Source organism: Schistocerca americana, chromosome 2 (genome assembly GCF_021461395.2).
Source record: "Schistocerca americana isolate TAMUIC-IGC-003095 chromosome 2, iqSchAmer2.1, whole genome shotgun sequence".
Lineage (NCBI taxonomy): Eukaryota > Metazoa > Arthropoda > Insecta > Orthoptera > Acrididae > Schistocerca > Schistocerca americana.
In genome coordinates this window covers 706407121-706427292 of record NC_060120.1, presented here as the reverse complement: position 1 = coordinate 706427292, position 20172 = coordinate 706407121, and the positions used below count along the sequence as shown (strand labels likewise).

Below are 20172 nucleotides of genomic sequence, written 5' to 3'. Positions count from 1 at the left end.
GTAGAAAACGAATGGGTAGCTGTACGAGATGAAATAGTGAAGCCAGCAGAGGATCAAATATGCAAAAAGGCAAGACCTTGTAGAAATCCTTGGATAACATGGAAGAAACTGAATGTAATTGATGAAACGAGAAAGTATAAATATGCAGGAAATGAAGCAGGCGAAAGGAAATACAAACGTCTAAAACATGGGACGGACAGGAAATGCAAAGTGGATAATCAGGAATGGCTAGAGGACAAATGTAAAGATTTAGAAGCATATTTCACCTGGGGAGGGATAGATAGCGCCTACAGGAAAACTGAAGACGTCTTTGGAGAAAAGAGGACCAGTTGTATGAATATCAAGAGCTCAGATGGAAAACCAGTCCTAAACAAAGAAGGAAAAGCTGTAAGGTGGAAGGAATACATAGAGAGCCTGTATAAGAGAGGTGAACTTGGAAGCAATATTGTAGTAATGGAAGAGGACGTAGATGAATAGGAAATGGGAGATATGATACTGCGAAAAGACATTGACAGATCACTGAATGGCTTTGTTTAAAACAAGATCCCGGGAGTAGTCAGAATTATTAATAGCATTGGGGAAGCCAGCCATGACAAAACTCTTCTCTCTGGTGTGCAAGATGTATGAGACAGGCGAAACAACATCAGACTTCAGGAAGAAAGTAATAATTCCAATTCCAAAGAATGTGGTTGTTGACTGGTGTGAAAATTTCCGAATTGCTATTTTAATAGGTCACAGTTGCAAAATACTAACTCTGATTCGGTACAGAAGAATGGAAAAACTGGTAGAAACTGTCCTCGGGCAACATCAATGTAGGAGAAATGTAGGAGGAAGCGGAGCAGTACCGACACTACGACGTATCTTAGAAGACAGGAGGAGGAGGAAGAGATTAGTGTTTAACGTCCCATCGACAACGAGGTCATTAGAGACGGAGCACAAGCTCGGGTTAGGGAAGGATGGGGAAGGAAATCGGCCGTGCCCTTTCAAAGGAACCATCCCGGCATTTGCCTGAAGTGATATAGGGAAATCACGGAAAACCTAAATCAGGATGGCCGGACGCGGGATTGAACCGTCGTCCTTCCGAATGCGAGTCCAGTGTGCTAACCACTGCGCCACCTCGCTCGGTTTAGAAGACAGGTTAAGGAAAGGCAAACCTACGTTTATAGCTTATATAGAATTAGATAAAGCCTTTGAAAATGTTGACTGGAACACACTCTTTGAAACTCTGAAGGGAGCTGGGGTAAAATACAGAGAGCGAAAGTCTGTTTACGACTTGTACAGAAACCAGATAGCAGTTATTACAGTCGACGGAAATGAAAGGAAAGTACTGATTGAGAAGGGAGTGAGCCAGGGTTGTAGCCTACCCCCAATGTTATTCAATCTGTACACTGAGCAAGCAGTAAAGGAAACCAAAGAAAAATTTGGAGTAGGAATTAAATATATGAAGAAGAAATAAAAATTTGGAGGTTTTCCGATGACACTGTAATTCTGTCAGAGTCAGCAAGGACTTGGAAGAGATGTGAATCCACAACATATTGGAAGAAGCATATAAGATGAACATCAACAACGGCAAAACAAGGAGAATGGAATGTAGTCGAATTAAGTCTACTGATGCTGGGGGTATTAGATTAGGAAACGAGACACTTAAAGTAGTAGAACAGTTTTGCATTTTGGGCAGCAAAATAATTGATTACAGCCGAAGTAGAGAGGACAGAAAGTGTAGAATAGCAATGGCAAGAAAAGCATTTCTAAATAAGACAAATTTGTTAAAGTCGAATATGGATTTAAGTGTTACGCAGTCTTTTCTGAAATTTATTTGTATGGAATGTAGTCACGTATGAGTGTGAAACATGGACGATAAACACTATAGACAAGAAAAGACTAGAAGCTTTTGAAATGTGATGCTACAGACGAATGCTGAAGATTAGATGGGTAGATCAGGTAATTAATGAGGAGGGGGACGAGAAATTTGTGGCACAACTTCGCCAAAAGAAGGGATCGGTTGATAGGACACATTCAGAGACATCAAGGAAAGTGTTTGTGTGTCTGTGGGGGGTGGGGGGGGGGGGGGCGATCGTAGATGGATACCAAGAAATGAATACAGTAAGCAATTTAAGAAGAATGTAGATTGCGGTAGTTATTCAGAGATGAAGAGGCTTGAACAGTGTAGAGTAGCGTGGAGAGCTGTAGCAAACCACGACAACAACGAATGACGACTCAGCAGACTGAGAATATCTAAATCTACGGTTACATGGCTACTCTGTAAATCACACTTAAGTGCCTGGCGTTCTCAAAGAACGCGAGGAAAGAAAGAACACCTATATCTTTCCGTGCGAGCTGTGATTTGCCTTATTTTACTACGACGATCGTTTCTCTCTATGTAATTCGGTGTCAAAAAGATATTTTCGAATTCCAAGAAGAAAGTTGGTGATTGAAATTTCGTGAGAAGATACCGACGGAACGAGAAAAGCCTTTGCTTGAATGATGTTCACCTCTAATCCCGTATCATGTCCGTGACTCTCTCTCCCCTATTTCGCGATAATACAAAACTTGCTGCCGTTCTTTGAACTTTCTCGATGTACTCCGTTAATCCTATCTGGTAAGGATGTCACACCGCACAGCAGCACTCCAAAAGAGGACGGACAAGCGTAGTGTAGTAAGTCTCTCTAGTAGATCTTTTGCATCTTCTAAATGTTCTGCCAGTAAACCGCAGTCTTTGGTTCGCCTTCCCCACAATATTTTCTGTGTGTTCTTTCCAATTTAAGTTAATCGTAAATTGTAATTTCTAGGTATTTAGTTGAATCTACGGCCTTTAGATTTGATTGATTTATCGTGTAACCAAAGTTTAACGGATTTCTTTTAGCACTCATGGGCATGAGCTATTTATGGTCAATTGCAAATTTAGCACCATACAGATGTCTTTTCTAAATCATTATGCAATTTGTTCTGATCTTCTGATGACTTTAATTGACGATAAACGACGGCATGATCTACAAACAACCTAAGACGGCTGCTCAGAATGTCTCCTAAATCGTTTATATAGATAGCGAACAGCAGAGGGCTTATAACAGTACCTTGGGGAACGCCAGAAATCATTTCTGTTTCACTCGATGACTTTCCGTCAGTTACTACGAACCGTAACCACTCTGACAGGAAATCAGTAACCGTGACGATATTTCATAAGCACACTATTTTATTACAAGCCGGTTGTGAGTACGGTGACAAAAGCCTTCTGGAAATCTAGAAAATACAGAATCAGTTTGATCCTTGTCTATAGCACTCAACACTTCGTGTGAGTAAAAAGCTAGTTGTATTTTACAACATTGATGTTTTCTCGACACGTGTTGACTACGTGCCAATAGACCGTCCTCTTCGAGGTAATTCGTAACATTCGAACACAATATATGTTCCAAAATCCTGCTGCGTATCGACATTAATGATATGGTCCTCTAATTTAGTGGGTAACTCCTGTGGTCCTTCTTGAAGATTGGTGTGACCTATGCAACTTTTCCAGTCTTTGGGTAAGATTCTTTCGCCGAGCGAACGGTTGTAATGTTTGTTAAGTACGGAGCTATTACATCAGCATACTCTGAAAGGAACTTAACTGGTATACAGTCTGGACCGGAGGACTTGATTTTATTAAGTGATTAAGTTGCTAAACTACTCTGCAGATATCTACTTTTAAGTTACTCCTGTTGACGTCTGTTCTCGATTCGAATTCTGGGATATTTACTTCGTTTTCTTTGGTGAAGGAATTTCGGAAGGTTACTGTGGTTAATAACTCTGCTTTAGCGGTGCTGTCATCGTTACTATTTCCATTGCTATCGCGCAAAGAAGGATATGATTGTATCTTGCATAACAAAAGTTAAATTCAGGAACATAACGATAATAACAGCATACTCGCCAAGAGAGGAAGCAGAAGGAATAAGAAAGCAGTTTTGTGAATAACTTGAAAGTACATGTAGTAAGGTACGAAATTATGACGTATTGGTAGTTTAGAGCGACTTTACTACACAGTTTGGGAGAAATGAGTGTGGAAGACTATCAGGGATAAACACTGCTATAAGTAATTTACTCATCAAGAGCAACTGTTTTCCACACAAAAGAATATATCGTGGAACATAGAAATCAAGTGCAAACGGAGTAGTTAACCAAACAGACTATGAAACTTCCTGGCAGATTAAAACTGTATGCCCGACCGAGACTCGAACTCGGGACCTTTGCCTTTCGCGGGCAAATGCAGGAGAGCTTCTGTAAAGTTTGGAAGGTACGAGACGAGGTACTGGCAGAAGTAAAGCTGTGAGTACCAGGCGTGAGTCGTGCCTCGGTAGCTCAGTTGGTAGAGCACTTGCCCGCGAAAGGCAAAGGTCCCGAGTTCGAGTCTCGGTCGGGCACACAGTTTTAATCTGCCAGGAAGTTTCATATCAGCGCACACTCCGCTGCAGAGTGAAAATCTCATTCTGGAAACATCCCCCAGGCTGTGGCTAAACCAAGTCTCCGCAATATCGTTTCTTTCAGGAGTGCTAGTTCTGCAAGGTTCGCAGGAGAGCTTCTGTAAAGTTTGGAAGGTACGAGACGAGGTACTGGCAGAAGTAAAGCTGTGAGTACCGGGCGTGAGTCGTGCTTCGGTAGCTCAGTTGGTAGAGCACTTGCCCGCGAAAGGCAAAGGTCCCGAGTTCGAGTCTCGTTCGGGCACACAGTTTTAATCTGCCAGGAAGTTTCATATCAGCGCACACTCCGCTGCAGAGTGAAAATCTCATTCTGCAAACAGACTATGTTTTAGTAAAAGCACGATATTACACGTCTGTCATAGATGTATGGAGTTGCAGGGGTCCTAACTGTGATTCAGACCACTATGCATTAAAAGCTGTAGTGAGAGAGAAGTTAGCTGTATTACATAAAACTAAAATGGTAAAATACGCAAATTGGAATACGTAAAAATTAAATGAAATTGTAATAACATACCAAATAAAAATTAAAGATGTCCTGACAACCGGCGAGGAAACAATTGGAAATCAAGATAGGTGGAACAGGAGCCAGCAAGTGATGAAAAAGTCAGCAGAAGAAACAAGTGGGATAAGAAGAAAGGACAGAAATGAATGGTTTGATGACGAATGTAGGTCAGCAATACAAAATAAAAATGCAGCAAGAGAGAGACTGATGCAGGGAGAGACAAGAAAAAAAATTAAGGTCTAATGCTCACAGGATACGTAAAAAAAATAGGAATGGCTGAAAGCAAAGTTTCAAAAGATACATGTACTAAAGGAACAGAATGAAATAAGAAAATTCTATAATGTAATAGGAAAGACGAGGAAAAACTTTTAACCTCCCAAAATGCTTGTAAAAATAGAAATGGTAAGATAATTAGAGACGAACAAAACATATTGAAGAGATGGGGAGAATATCTCGAAGATACGCTCAGTCCCAAACCAAACCACGTATCAGAAGATCGACAAGAACAGGAGGTGAATATAGACGCAAAGGAAGAGGAAAGGGAAGAAGCAAAGAGACAAACAATACAGGAGGTGGCGTCAGCAATATATAAATTGGAAATAATTGTGCACCTAGTGAAGATGGAGTGGTGCCTGCCTGAACTAATAACATTTGGTGGCCAACCTCTAATACGTAAAATACATGCATTAATAAATAACATGTGGGAAAATGAAAGTGTGCCTGAGGACTGGAAAACTGGAAAAATACGTCCTAAAGAGAAAAATTAGACTGTGAGGATTATAGACGCGTAACTTCATTGAATACAGTCTACAAGATATTTTCCGCGGTGCTGAATGAAATGATAAAAAAGTGCGCTGAAAATATCCTAGCCGAATACCAATTAATTTCTGGCCAAATAGAGGTACTTCTGACCTATTGTTTGTTATTGGACAATTAATGGAGAAATTTTATGATTTTTGTTGATTTTAACCAAACTTTTGATAGTGTGCTTAGCACTAAAATAATTGGGCATATATGACAATTTAAGAGGGTTAGTTGGGTTAACAATGAAGGACACAAAGGCGAAAGTGAAGGTAAACAAGAAAATGACCAAGAGCTTTAACTTCTCAGATGAAGTGAAACAGGTTGATGGTATGTCTGTAGTCCTGTTTAACTTAGCACTGCGTAGTGTGGTAAAGAAATACACGAGAGAGGAGCAATAAAGACGAAATTCAATCAGTTATGTGCATATGCAGATGATACTGCAATTGTGTCAAGACAAGTTAACATCCTTAAACAAAGGTACAAAATATTGGAAACAGAGAGTGCAAAAACTGAATTGAACTGTAAACGAAAATGAGAAAAAATACGTGATAATGTCCAGTAGTAAGGCCAGAAGAATACCACACGACTTGAGGCCCCTAAAAAAACTGTTTTAAAGCTGTCAGTTGCTTCCAGTATCTAGATGCCGTCTTAACCAGGGGTAATAATATGAGATAAGAGACTATATATTAGAGAAAGTATACATGGAGAAAACAGTCTGTTATACAAATTTACAGCTATTTAAGAAGTCTCTAATTACAAAAATAACCATTTAGAAGGATACTATTCGCTTCTACGACCAGTTGTTACATACGGGTAAAAAAAAAAAAAAGTGGGCCGGCCACTGTGGCCGAGCGGTCCTAGGTGCTTCAGTCCGGAACCGCGCTGTTGCTACGGTCGCCGGTTCGAATCCTGCCTCGAGCATGGATGTGTGTGATGTCCTTAGGTTAGTTAGGTTTAAGTAGTTCTGAGTCCTAGGGGACTGATGACCTCAGAAGTTAAGTCCCATAGTGCTCAGAGCCATTTGGACCATTTGAAAAAATGTAGATGATGACAGAAGCAGGTATGAATACCTAAGGGCTTTTAAAAGGAAAAATCCTGCGAAAATTTATGGGCCCGTGAGAGAGACAGAGAATAAGGTGCATCCACGAAATACAAGAGCTTATACAAGGGATAGATGGAGTGAAATTTATTAAATCTCAAGGAATACGCCGGTTAGGGTGCATGGAGGGTATGGCAGATGATGGGATGCGTAAACGAATAATGAAAGGCAGATAATGTTTCACCAGAAGAAAGAGCTAAAAGAGCTAAAAATGGCTGGACTATGTGTTGGCTGACTCAACTAAGATGCAGATCCAAGGTTGGAAGAGAAAAGCAGAGAACAGAGATGTATGGAGAAGGCTGTTGAGAAGACCAAAGCACTTCAAGGGCTGTACTGACAAAGAAAAAGAAGAAGACATACACTGAAGCGCCAAAGAAACCGGTATAGGCACGCTTATTATGAGGTATCTAAACAGGCAGGTTAAGGCGCTGCGTTCGGCAATGCTTGTATGAGACAACAAGTTTCTGGCGCAGTTGTTAGACTGCTGCTGCTACAATGGCAGGTTATCAAGATTTAAGTGAGTTTGGACGTGGTGTTATAGTCGGCGCATGAGCGATGGGACACACCATCTCCGAAGTAGCGATGAAGTGGGGATCTTCCTGCACGAAAATTTCACGAGTGTACCGAGAATATGAGGAATCCTCTAAAACATCAAATCTCCGACGACATCGTTGCGGCCGGAAAAAGATCCTGCAAGAACGGGACCAGCGACTGAAGAGAATCGTTCAACGTAACAGAAGTGAAAACCTTCCGCAAATTGCTCCACATTTCAACACGGGCTACCAACAACTGTCGGCGTGCGAATCATTCAGCGAAACATCATACATATGGGCTTTCGGAGCAGAGGGCCCATTCGTGTAACCTTGATGACCGCACGACGCAAAGTTTTACGCCTCGCCTGGGCCCGTCAACACCGACATTGGACTGTTGATGACTGGTCAGACGAGTCTTGTTTCTAATTGTATCGAGCGGATGGACGTGGACAGGTATGGAGAGAACCGCATGAATCCATGGAGCCCGAATGACAGCAGGGGACCGCTCAAGCTGGTGCAGACTCTGTAATGGTGTGGGGCGTGTGCAGTTGGAGTGATATGGGACCCCTGATACGTCTAGATATACGACTCTGACAGGTGACATGTACGTAAGCGTCCTGTCTGATCACCTGCATCCATTCATGTCTATTATGCATTCTGACAGACTTGGGCATTTCCAGCAGTACCATGCGACATCCCACAAGTGCAGAATTGCTACAGAGTGGCTCCAGGAACACTCTTCTGCGTTTACACACGTCCGCTGGCCACCAAACTCCACAGATGGTTCAAATGGCTCTGAGGACTATGGGACTTAACATCTGAGGTCATCAGTCCCTTAGAACTTAGAACTACTTAAACCCAACTAACCTAAGGACATCACACACATCCATGCCCGAGGCAGGATTCGAACCTGCTACCGTAGCGGTCGCGCGGTTCCAGACTGTAGCGCCTCGAACCGCTCGGCCACTCCGGCCGCCAAACTCCACAGATATGGACATTATTGAGCATATTATGCCTTGCAATGTGCTGTTCAGAAGAGATTTCCACCCCTTCGTACTCTTACGGATTTATGGACAGTCCTGCAGGATTCAATTGCCTCGAGCATTACTTCAGACAATAGTCGTGTTGCGGCACTTCTGCGTGCTCGCGGGGGCACTACACGATATTAGGACGGTGTACCAGTTTCTTCGAATCCTCAGTGTAGATACCGCATATCTCCACAGGATTTCTAAATCATTTCTGACAACACGCTTGCATTGGAAGTTATTGCAGGCCAAAGCTGCTGATGGTCATGATTAGGGTCGTACCCAGGGCATGGCGAGATAGGCCCGTAACAAGGGTGCAGGCACAGGGGGAGTACAAAATGTGACCAGTTTTTAAAAAAGCGGTTTCAGAATTAACCATGGTGACTGTATATGCACGCTGTTGCCACAGTATTATTTCGCCCAAGCAGCATCCTGAAGAAACGACTACTACCGAGCATATGTCTATCGCTAACATGGTTCATGTGGCAATAGTGCTTTTGTTTCAACCAGTTGCCGTCTACACAACTCATCCATCTTCAACTATGGCGCTTTTACTGCAGCTTCGCTACAGTATTATTGCATCTCAAAGGTCGGAGAGCAGATGCTGAAGATGCTATTGGACTGAAGGCATCCGATTTTTGCCAACTGATAAATGGTGGAGACTAATTGAGCTGGAGTGCTTCAAAGAATTTAACAGAATACTAACTGCAATGGAAAGCAGATCTCAGATAAAGGTTTCAAAACATAGCATTTGACTTCACTTTTCTGTCAGGAAACGCCTTGAGTGAAAGTTCTGCGTCTTACCTTGAAAAATTTGCAGCTTATTCCGGTGCCAAATGCAGCAAAGATATTGATACAGTGTAATTCGTTAAATTAACGCCTGTTTTCAAGTTCCGGGCGAATGAGCTGATTAATAGCACTGAAACGGATTTCAGATTTCCATATTTTGAAGGGTCCACTGGGGACCGAACCGCACAATAACCCTGGGTTCGATGTGGGGCGGCGGTGGGGTAAGTGGACTGCTGTAGCCTGTTGTGGGGTTTTGAAACACTGAGGGCTAAGGCGGGGACGAAGCCTCTTCGCTTGTTTCTAGTTCCCCAGTTAAATACAGAATGCACACAATTATTAGAGATAAACTTAACATCAAAGTAGACAAAGTGAAGGAATTCGACTCCTTTGGAAGCGAAAAGGATATAAGCAGCAAACAATCACAGGCAAAGAGGGCATTTTTCGCCTAAAGAACTCCACAAGTACAAAACATAGGACTTAATTTAAGGAAGAAATTTATGAGAATTCACATATGGAGCACGGAAATGTACGGTAGAGAAACGTGGAGTGTGGGGAAACCGGGAGAATCGAAGCGTCCTAGATGTGATACAAGAGAAGGATGTTGAAAATTATATTGACTAAAAGGATGATATGTGAGGAAGTTCTCCGCAGAATCGGACAGGAGAAGAACATGTGGAAACAATGACAAGAAGAAGGAACAGGATGATAGGATAGGTTTTAAGACATCAACGAATAACACCTACGGTACTAGAGGGAGTCGCAGAGCGCAAAAACTGTAGGGAAAGAGAGATTGGAATGCATCGAAGAAATGATTGAGGACGTTGAGTAGAAGTGATATTCTGAGACGAGGCGGTTGGCACAGGAGGCGAAGTCGTGGCGGAAGGCAGCAGACCATTCAGAAGACTTGTAAAAAAGAGTACTTTTTTGTTTCAATATTTTGTTGATACAGGACCAGCAACTTATTTAATATGATAATTTGTATAAAACTAGACCTGGTTTCGACATCGACTATGGGTACCTTCATCAGAAAATCCAAAACAATTACCTAAAATGATTACAAAACTAATAGCGTAGAGGAGAACCAAGAATATATGGTTAGTATACAGAGCGAATTTATGAGGCGATTACACTCACATGTAGTGAGAGATGAACAGATTTATGGGCAAAATGTTCTCTTCATATAAAATAATTTCTTAAAACCATAAATAAACCATATAAAAATTACAAGTATTGGAACTGATATAACAATGGCACTTGTCAGTAAAAATTATAGCTGCGTGACATGGCACACTCTACGCCGATGAGGGCTGCAAGAGGAAACAGACACCGCAGGTGGCATCAGACAAAGAGGAGTCAGTTTTAGGCCTTTCTAAGTAAGGGCTTTATACCATTAAAAATAAATTCGCAGATGACTGAGGCAATTAACATGTGTCTACTTAGCAGTTCTTTCTGACTTGCTAAGTAGGCACACGTTGACTGTCACAGTCATCTTGTAGTGGGACGCGAAATTGAAGCGTCACCCCTCCACCAGTGTCAGCCCAGTTTGCAGGTGAATATAGGTTTAATTTAGTTTTTTGTTTATGTATTTTTGTAATATTTGTAATGGTTGTGAATTGTCTAAAGTTTGTATTTATTTTTTATGTTTCATGTACGGAGAGGGCGGCGCAACGAACGGAGACAACATCTTCGTTGCCGGGACCAGAGAGAAAATTGCTGGCCACTATACGTCGCGGGTCGACAGCCAAAGAGCAACAGAATATCCTGAAACCGAGTTGTTGCGTCGTCTTCTAAACATTAAAAAAATTGAGATTTCGTAATATTTGTACAACAATGACGTCATAGAAAGTTTAATCATGTGTAAATGTTCAGTCCTATCTTGTCAAGGCTCAGGTTCACGTCTATATGTATGAAGATAATAAAGTAGTGTATACTACAAAAGTTTAAATACGTGTTCCGAGAATTTATTTATGAAGAATTATATTAAGGAAGAAGGATGACTGATTTATTTGACATGATTATTAATTTTTGACAATATTCATCGCGAGTTTGAGTCTTGAAAGTTTATTCAATGTGGTTCTAATATTTGTTAAATCAGATAACTTGCATTAATATAACTTCTGAGAAGAAACAAAACGACATCTAAATTGAAAAAGTTTACGCAAACCAATAGGACTGAGTGACGAAATTCTGCGCATACGACTCAAATGATGATGTTTTACAGTTTCGTTCAAGAACAATTCTGAGACAATTTAAAAAGGATTTAAATAATTTTGAAGTGTGTTGTAACTGACGTAGGTGACGAAGTCTGCACATGGTCATCTGTCAAAAGAAAATCATTTATACAAAACTTACGTCGTTACACTACAATCTGCGATCACTTTATAAAGAATGTATTGCCATTTTGATTGTTGTTGAACCAAGCACTTTCACAGAAGCCTCAGTGGGCCAAACTTTATAATGAATCAGTTGGTTGGTTCAAATGGCTCTGAGCACTATGGGACTTAACTTCTGAGGTTATCAGTTCCCTAGAACTTAGGACTACTTAAACCTAACCAACCTAAGGACATGACACACATCCATGCCCGAGGCAGGATTCGAACCTGTGACCGTAGAGGTCACGCGGTTTCAGACTGTAGCGCCTAGAACCGCTCGGCCACTGCGGCCGGCAATCAGTTGGTTGGAAACAAGTCGCCAAACATGTGTATTGCAACTGTGACAGATATTATGTAAACTGAGGGGGAGAGGAGGAAAAAGGAAAGGAAACAGAAGGAAATAATGATATCAGCTGCATCAGGACATTGTGCGCAATCAGCAGCGACGAGTGAAAATGTGTGGTAGAGCAGGACCCGAACCCGGGATCTCCTGCTTACTAAGCACTTTCGTTAACCACTGCACCACCCGGACACAGTGTTTATCGCAAATGCACGGGCTATCTCGGCACGTTTCCCGGACGCACAACGCATTCATATAAATGTCACAGATTTGTTAATAACCGTTTGTGAGGAAAAAAAGAAAAAACCTCTTACAGCTTCTGAATTGTGTCACCCCATTATACGTCGCGTCCATTCCGCACGGCCTGTTCCGTTCTCACACATTTGCGAGCTCAAAAGACAAGAGTGCAAAACGTACGAAAATGATGGCCAGTGCGACAGCGACTGTGAATATAGCAGAAGCGGAGAAGGCGTGGGCCGCCTGGGCGCGGAGCGTGTCGCTGCGGCGCGTCCTTGAGTGTTGGCACGCTCTGTCGCCAGCAGTGACCCGGCCGAAGCGGCGTTCGCCGGCTTTCTTCCGCGGCCACCGTGCCGTGGAGGATGACCCACTACCAGCGGCGACGCTGCTGCTGGTCTACAATTTTCCTCGTCTCCCCTACTTAACCCACGCTAATGGACTTAGAATCGTCCCAACTCTGCGTGATGCCACGGTAACAAAGAGGCGCTGAACGTCCTTTGTTAAAACGGATGCACTCTTTTACGAGAGCCAGTTACAAAGTTTTAACTACTATCTCGAAAAAATAAAGTTCCGTAGTTAATTTTCTGTTTGTATACAGATATATACACTACTGGCCATTAAAATTGCTACATCACGAAGATGACGTGCTACAGACGCGAAATTTAACCGACAGGAAGCAGATGCTGTGATATGGAAATGATTAGCTTTTCAGAGCATTCACACAAGGTTGGCACCGGTGGTGACACTTACAACGTCCTGATATGAGGAAAGTTTCCAACCGATTTCTCATACACAAACAGCAGTTGCCCGGCGTTGCCTGGTGGAACGTTGTTGTGATGCCTCGTGTAAGGAGGAGAAATGCGTACCATCACGTTTCTGACTTTGATAAAGGTTTATCGTATCGCGACACTGCTGCTCGCGTTGGTCGAGATTCAATGGCTGTTAGCAGAATATGGAATCGGTGGGTTCAGGAGGGTAATACGGAACGCCGTGTTGGATCCCATACTCTGTTAAGCCAGTTTTACTACGAATTTATTTTTCTTGTTTGCTGCGCAATGTCTTATATTAGTTGTAATATTGCATTTGCTTTGCTAATTTCTGCTGCTTGCTTTGCCATTTGTATTTTTTATCATTGCTGTTTGCGTTAATTGTATTGTGCTGCTGCATTGCCTCGTTCCTTAGTTTAGCATCTGAGCTCAGTAGATTTAAGTTAGCTTAAGATGGGGTAAGCTATATAAGAGAATGAGTTGCGGTGAATTGGAAGAAATGCATTGAGAAGTTATACGAAAAAAGTACAGAAAGCAGGTATAGGTAGGATTTTCTTGGAAATAAATGATGAGTTAAGATAATGGAAAATAAATAATGAGGAAAGAAATATGTGTACATATAAATACAGAAAGCATGCTTGGATAAGATTTTTTGTGGTGGAAACAAATGTTGAAATAAGAGAAAAGATCTACGGAATGAAGTTTTGGGTTGGACTGCAGTACCAAATATTACACTGAAAACAAACCCTACCCTTTCCTCTTGTGTATATACTGCTATGTGTTTGTGTACGCTTGTGTATTTGTGTTTTTCCTGTCTTTACGTGTCTAGGTGATGAGAGTTATGTTGTAAAACTTTTCTAATACTCTGTTATTTACTTTGTAAAGATGTTTAGACATTATTTATCTGTTCTGTTTTGTTGCTCATATGTGAAGTCGATGTTTCAAAAGTTATTCTGATCTTTATGTATGTACTTATGTCATAATTTTTGTAACACTGATGTGCGTGTTTATTTCTATTCTTTTGTAAAGCCCCTATTACTACAAAAGTTATCTGTATTTTTATGTTCTTTAATGGTGTATTTTGTAACTTTGTAATTGTATTCTTATGTTGTAAATTTATAATTGTATAGACACCAGTTCTTCCAATTAAGTATCATTTCACTGCACATGTTTCTGTTGGTCATGATATATGCACAGTATGTGAGCAGTTGGGACTGTTAGTGTTTGGACGTGTGTTAATAATTCAGCAAGGGACTGGTTAACAGCATTGCTGGTTCTAAGGACAATTAGAAAAAAAAACTTTGGCAGTGCACAAGAGGTGGTTTATGGAGTTGCTATATTCTCTGAAAGACTCTTTGATGGTGATTGTGCACCTGCACAGCCGCAACGCATGGCTGCTAGCCATCTCTACAAGGACTACAGTGGGTCTGCATCTTTGATGGCCCACGAATACCATTATTTCTACAAGGACTACAGTGGGCCTGCACCTCTGGTGGCCCACCAATACCGTAATCTCTACCAGGACTACAGTGGGTCTGCTCTGTGACTTACTACCTACCAATATTCTTCAAAACTTCGACTGACTCTGTGGTGGGTTTGCTCTGTTGTGGACCATTACCTGTCTGCATGTCAAGAGTCAGCACTGTCTTTCCGTTGAAAGGACAACACTACTTCTTCAAGATTGCATGGAAATCCACTACTTCCGTGTGCATTTTCTTTCACTGCTCAGACTTTGAGAAAAACACTGAAATTTTACTGTGATGAACGATCAGGACTGTCTTTATGGACTGTGAGAAAATTTTAGCTTTTGACCAACATTGTATCAATAAGTGTGTACATTTGATTTCTTTGTTATTGTAATTATGATTATGAAATTTTTTTTCAAATCTGTATTGGCCACTGCCCAAAACAATTTGTAAATTTTTTTGTGGGGAGAATGTGGGCTATGTAAGTAGGCTGTTTAGGTTTTTATATTGGTAACGCCACGTAGCGCTCTGTATGAAAATCACTGGTTGTGCTGTGTGTAGTCTGTGACTGGTTTGCATTGTTGTTGGCTATTGTAGTGTTGGGCTGTTGGCTGATAACAGCGCGTAGCATTGGGCAGTTGGAGGTGAGCCGCCAGCAGTGGTGGATGTGGGGAGAGAGATGGCGGAGTTTTGAAATTTGTAAGACTGGACGTCATGAACTGCTATATATATTATGACTATTAAGGTAAATACATTGTTTGTTCTCTATCAAAATCTTTCATTTGCTAACTATGCCTATCAGTAGTTAGTGCCTTCCGTAGTTAGAATCTTTTATTTAGCTGGCAGTAGTGGCGCTTGCTGCATTGCAGTAGTTCGAGTAACAAAGATTTTTGTGAGGTAAGCGATTTGTGAAACGCATAGGTTAATGATAGTCAGGGCCATTTTTTTGTAGGGATTTTTGAAAGTCAGATTGCGTTGCGCTAAAAATATTGTGTGTCAGTTTAAGCACAGTCTTGTATAATTGTTCAAAGGGGACGTTTCACATGTCGACCCTTAGCCGAGGATACCTCACTGGAATCTTCTGATTTTTTCTTGTAGTTTGTGTAATTAGTGTAGATTTTGTTTATTGCTAGCGCGTAAATGTAGAGAGAATCTCCTTTGTAGTTGCAGTCTTTCATTGTTGTGCAGTGAAACAGGTGTGGCACGCATGTAAATTTGCACCAAGTATTTCGCACCTTGCAATTAATTAGATATTATTTTCAGCGCTATGTTAATGTGTTCTCTTATTTTCTGTGTTATCGTGTGAAATATTGTGACAATAATGACGCGTGAAAAACGTAACACTAGGCTCCAAAGTAAACAGAGAAATAATAGTGACGACGAGCGTAGCTTACCAGCACCGCTGTGTAATGAATTAACAGACATTCAAAGTAGTAATTTGGTAACTGTGCATAGGGAAATGGAGCGGGCGTCAAATAATGGTGTAGACAGTCAAACAGGTAGTGAACAGGGAAGCATTATCGATCGATCGGTCGGCAACAGCTCGCATCAGGAATCGGGAATGACAGAACACAATATTGCAAATACTGTAGACTCAGGTTTTGGGTTCTCACCGTTTTCTCAAATGAGTCAAGACCCATTTTCCGCTTGTCAAAATGTGAATGTTGCCAGTGCAAATTCACTGCCGAAAAGTATTGAGAAACATGTTTCAGACACCAGTGCATTGTTATTACAATTAATGCAACAAATGGGACAAGAGCTTCAAACGTTAGACACAATGGAACAAAATCAGAGACAAACACAGCAAAAGCTTCAAAAGTTAGACACAATGGAACAAAATCTTCAAAAGTTAGACACAATGTAACAACACCAGAGACAAACACAGCAACAGTTAGACGCAATGGAACAAAATCTTTACACCACGCTTGAACAAACACGTGAAGATTTAACTACTGAGTTACATAAAATCGAATCGAAATGTCAAAAAGTCTGTAAAGACGCAAAAACACAAATTTGTGAGCGTTTTCAACCTATTTTTTCGCGGCATGAAAATGCATTACAGAATCACGAAGCAGGCATAAAAGAACTGCAAATTATTGTTCATGAAAATCATGAGACCTTGCAAGCTAAAATTGACTCAGTTGCATCTACCGATTCGGTTACGCAACTTGCAAAAACTCAGTAAAACTTAAAGGACACAGTAGAAAGATACATGGAGGAAATTAGTTCATTATCAGAGAAAGTAGTTGAACTTTCGGATCAGCTAAATAATTTATCTACGAAGGTAGATGATAATCTGAATGACACAAAACCGGTAGTCTTTAATGACACAGAAGAGTGCGAACAAATTAGGAAATTCAAACAAAATCAGAATCAAATTAATACGCTACACCAAAGAGAAATCCGGGAAGTACAAGATCAGCTGATACAAGGAATACAAAAATTACATATTTCAGAGGACACTCACGCTCCAACACGGGAAGAGGGACTTAGAAATACGGAACAACCACAAAATAAGAACACAGTACACTTCGGAAATAGTGATAGAAATTGGCAAGGCACACCGAATTTTGAGATGGAACCGCCGAAACGACGTAACAATGACCGCCATGCGACTCGCCGACATGATGATTTTGACTATAAGCTGTTCATTACTACACGTAAATTCAAAACATTTAAGAATTCTGGCAACGACATTCATCCACAAGCATGGCCCCATCAATTCTCTCATTGTTTTCCTCCCAACTGGTCATTAGAACACAGATTAGAATTTATGTGTGGCTATTTAGAGAATGAACCAGCTGTAAGAATGCGATCGGTCATTCACGATTGTCACAGTGAAGGAGAATTTTACCATGCCTTCCTCTCAGCATATTGGTCTCAAGCTACACAAGACCGAGTAAAACATAGCATCATGATGATGAAACACTTTGAACAATCTGAATTTTCCAGTCTTGTCAAATACTTTGAAGACATGTTGCACAAGAATCAGTACCTGTCAAACCCATACAGCCCCTCAGAACTCATCCGCATTTGCTTAATCAAATTGCCTGAACATTTACGACATATTATTTTGGCAGGACGTTGCAAAGACGACATTGAAGCTTTTCAGGGACTCTTACAAGAATTAGAAATTGACACTGACAATCGCGGAATGCGAAAACAGGAACATAACAGTTACAGGTCACATCCGTCACATTTCCGCGATGAGAGAACTAATAAGTGGGCACGACAAGGTTTTTCTTACAATGCAAATTGTGACCAAATCAGACACCACCCGTATGACAACCACTGGCAGAGTAATAGTTACAGAGGAAGATCGCATTTCCGTAGTAATGAACATGACAGAGATAACAATAGAAACAGACAATATGGGAATCAAAACAATTATTATCAAGGGAGACAGAATAACTTCAGACGCAATGGTGCACCATGCAGTTACGATTCCGGGAGAAATTCTCCACCACATGACCGACAAACAAGAAACTATGTAAACTACCGACAAAACGACAGACCTGAATTCCATCAGAACTGGCGAGCCTCAAACAGGGCAGGCCCTTCTCGTCAAGGTGAATTTGTAGAATTTAGGTCTCCTAATCCCAATAACGTCGCGCGCCAACAAAGAGATAGACAATGATTCGCACCGCAGGCAGCCACATGCGCCGGCTGGCTCAGGGAAAAATAACATAGACGCAAACCTTGAGAAAAGTTCCAGTATTCCTTACCGACATATACAACATGATAATTGCTTTGAAGTTGATACTCTGCGCACTAGAAAGAGTAAAGGATTGCGCCTCATTTCACATGTAAAACCGTTTATTGAGAGATAATCTGTTTTTTTAACTTAGTTTTTGCTATAAAATTTTTCACTTCACCTTACTAGTACTCTTTGTCACATTTATAAACTGTTAACATGCAACTATGTTTTGAAATTAACTATCCAGTCTAGAACCTAGGGAACATATTTAGACAGTAACTATGAATGCATTGTTATAGTGAACAGACGACACAGTGTTATTGTGTGTGTACATTCTTGTTTGTTAGTTGCACGATTACGTATCGACTATAAGGCTTACATACTTAGAACATTTACCAGTACGCTAATGAGATTTTAATGCAACATTTTGGTTTACTTGAAAATACATTCTGGATTTAATGTACTTTCTGTGAGATACCAGATGACACAGTGGTTAGTTTATGTGACAGCTACACGATTTTATCACGACGCTACTAATGAGTGACAATATACAATGTTGCTTTTGCAGTGTTTCTGTTTTATTTCTGCACAGTTTTTCTGTATTATTCTGGAAAGTAAAACATGTTTTAGTAGTAACTTTTGTGGTATAACTACAATGAGACAGCCTTTTTCGCAGCACAACAATACGTTACATTATAGTACTTTGTTGATCACAGTAAGGTACGTAATAACTACGGTATCCATGCACAAAGCATTTGACTTTTGTTTATGATGAGGTAAGTATATTGACTTCAGCAGAACTTTGCTTACAGAGGACGATAACTACGACACTTCCACAGAATTATCTTACAGCAAGACGCACATTTAGCACTACAGGACACGCATTTGAGAGATTAACTTTGTACTTAAGCCATTTATTTTTCAAGATTTTTGAATTACAAAGAAAGTTTTCCATGATACATTTCATTCCATTGCTGTAATCTGTAACACCTGAGGGTATAATTACATTAATCCTCAAGGGGGTACACGCTTACTTTGTGTACCATGTGTTTGGCAAGCACAAGGAGCCCTAGCTAATATGGTATTTGCTTATACAACTTTACACATCGGTACCATATTTCTCTAACACACAAATTACACAGCTATCTGATCATTTAACTGAGAGATAAACATTTTTTTTACTACATCAGTGACACATGTTTACGCAATTACACAGTTGGATAACTTCACGCTTACGAAATGGTATTTTGTCTGTACTTTGTGAACTGTTCATATTTTTTCGGAACCATTGTGATATTATGAGAGCTTTGAATGATATATTTGGTATGGGATCACGATTTTTAAAGTATGATTGAGGTAGATGACACTATTGAAATGAGCAGAGAATTTTTTTAGGTTTTGACATTATAGCTGAAAGCTACAACTTTTTTGAGATTTCGCCGAGTTTTTATGATGTTATTATTACGACGACGATGTGTATTATGCTTTTGAGGTATGTTTATGATCAATAAGCTGGTGCTATATGAGGAATTTATTATGATGAAATATTGAAGAAATGTTGACAAATATGTATATGTGTAATAAGGTAAGGAATAATGAGTAGTGGTTAGGGACTCTGACTTGTGAAAAAGGATGTTGGAAACCAAGAGACATACTTTAAGAGTTATGAAATGTATGTAATTGCGTGAATGTATTACAATGCCGATGAAAATTTTTTGGACTCTGTTATATCAATAGGATTTTGTTTCTACAGATTTGTAATGCAAATTCTTGACCTGTGAAATATTTTTATATGAGACTGCCACTGTAGCGGAAACTGCTGTCGTAAATATTTCCGTAAGAAAGTTAAGTGACCACCTGCACGTAATGCGTCGTGGGCACCCAGCTGTGTCAGACGCCTGGAGAAAAAGCCATTAGAGTGTGCCTTTCCAGAGGCACAGGGAGAAAAAAAAAGGGAGGCCATTATCCTCGGTATTGACATTCCTTTGTAGAAAGCATCGCAAATAAGACACGCTCAAACTTGAAAACATATGATTATACTGTGGAGCTCTTAATTTATGATATTTACCAAAAATTCCTAATGAAACGAT

General features: G+C 40.5%; 1 non-coding gene across 1 annotated transcript; it reads left to right on the top strand.

Moving 5' to 3' along the window:
• Positions 1-4321: 4321 nt before the first annotated feature.
• On the top strand, positions 4322-4396 carry Trnas-cga. Its single transcript has one exon. It is a non-coding gene; the product is annotated as a tRNA-Ser (tRNA).
• The last annotated feature ends 15776 nt before the right edge of the window (positions 4397-20172 follow it).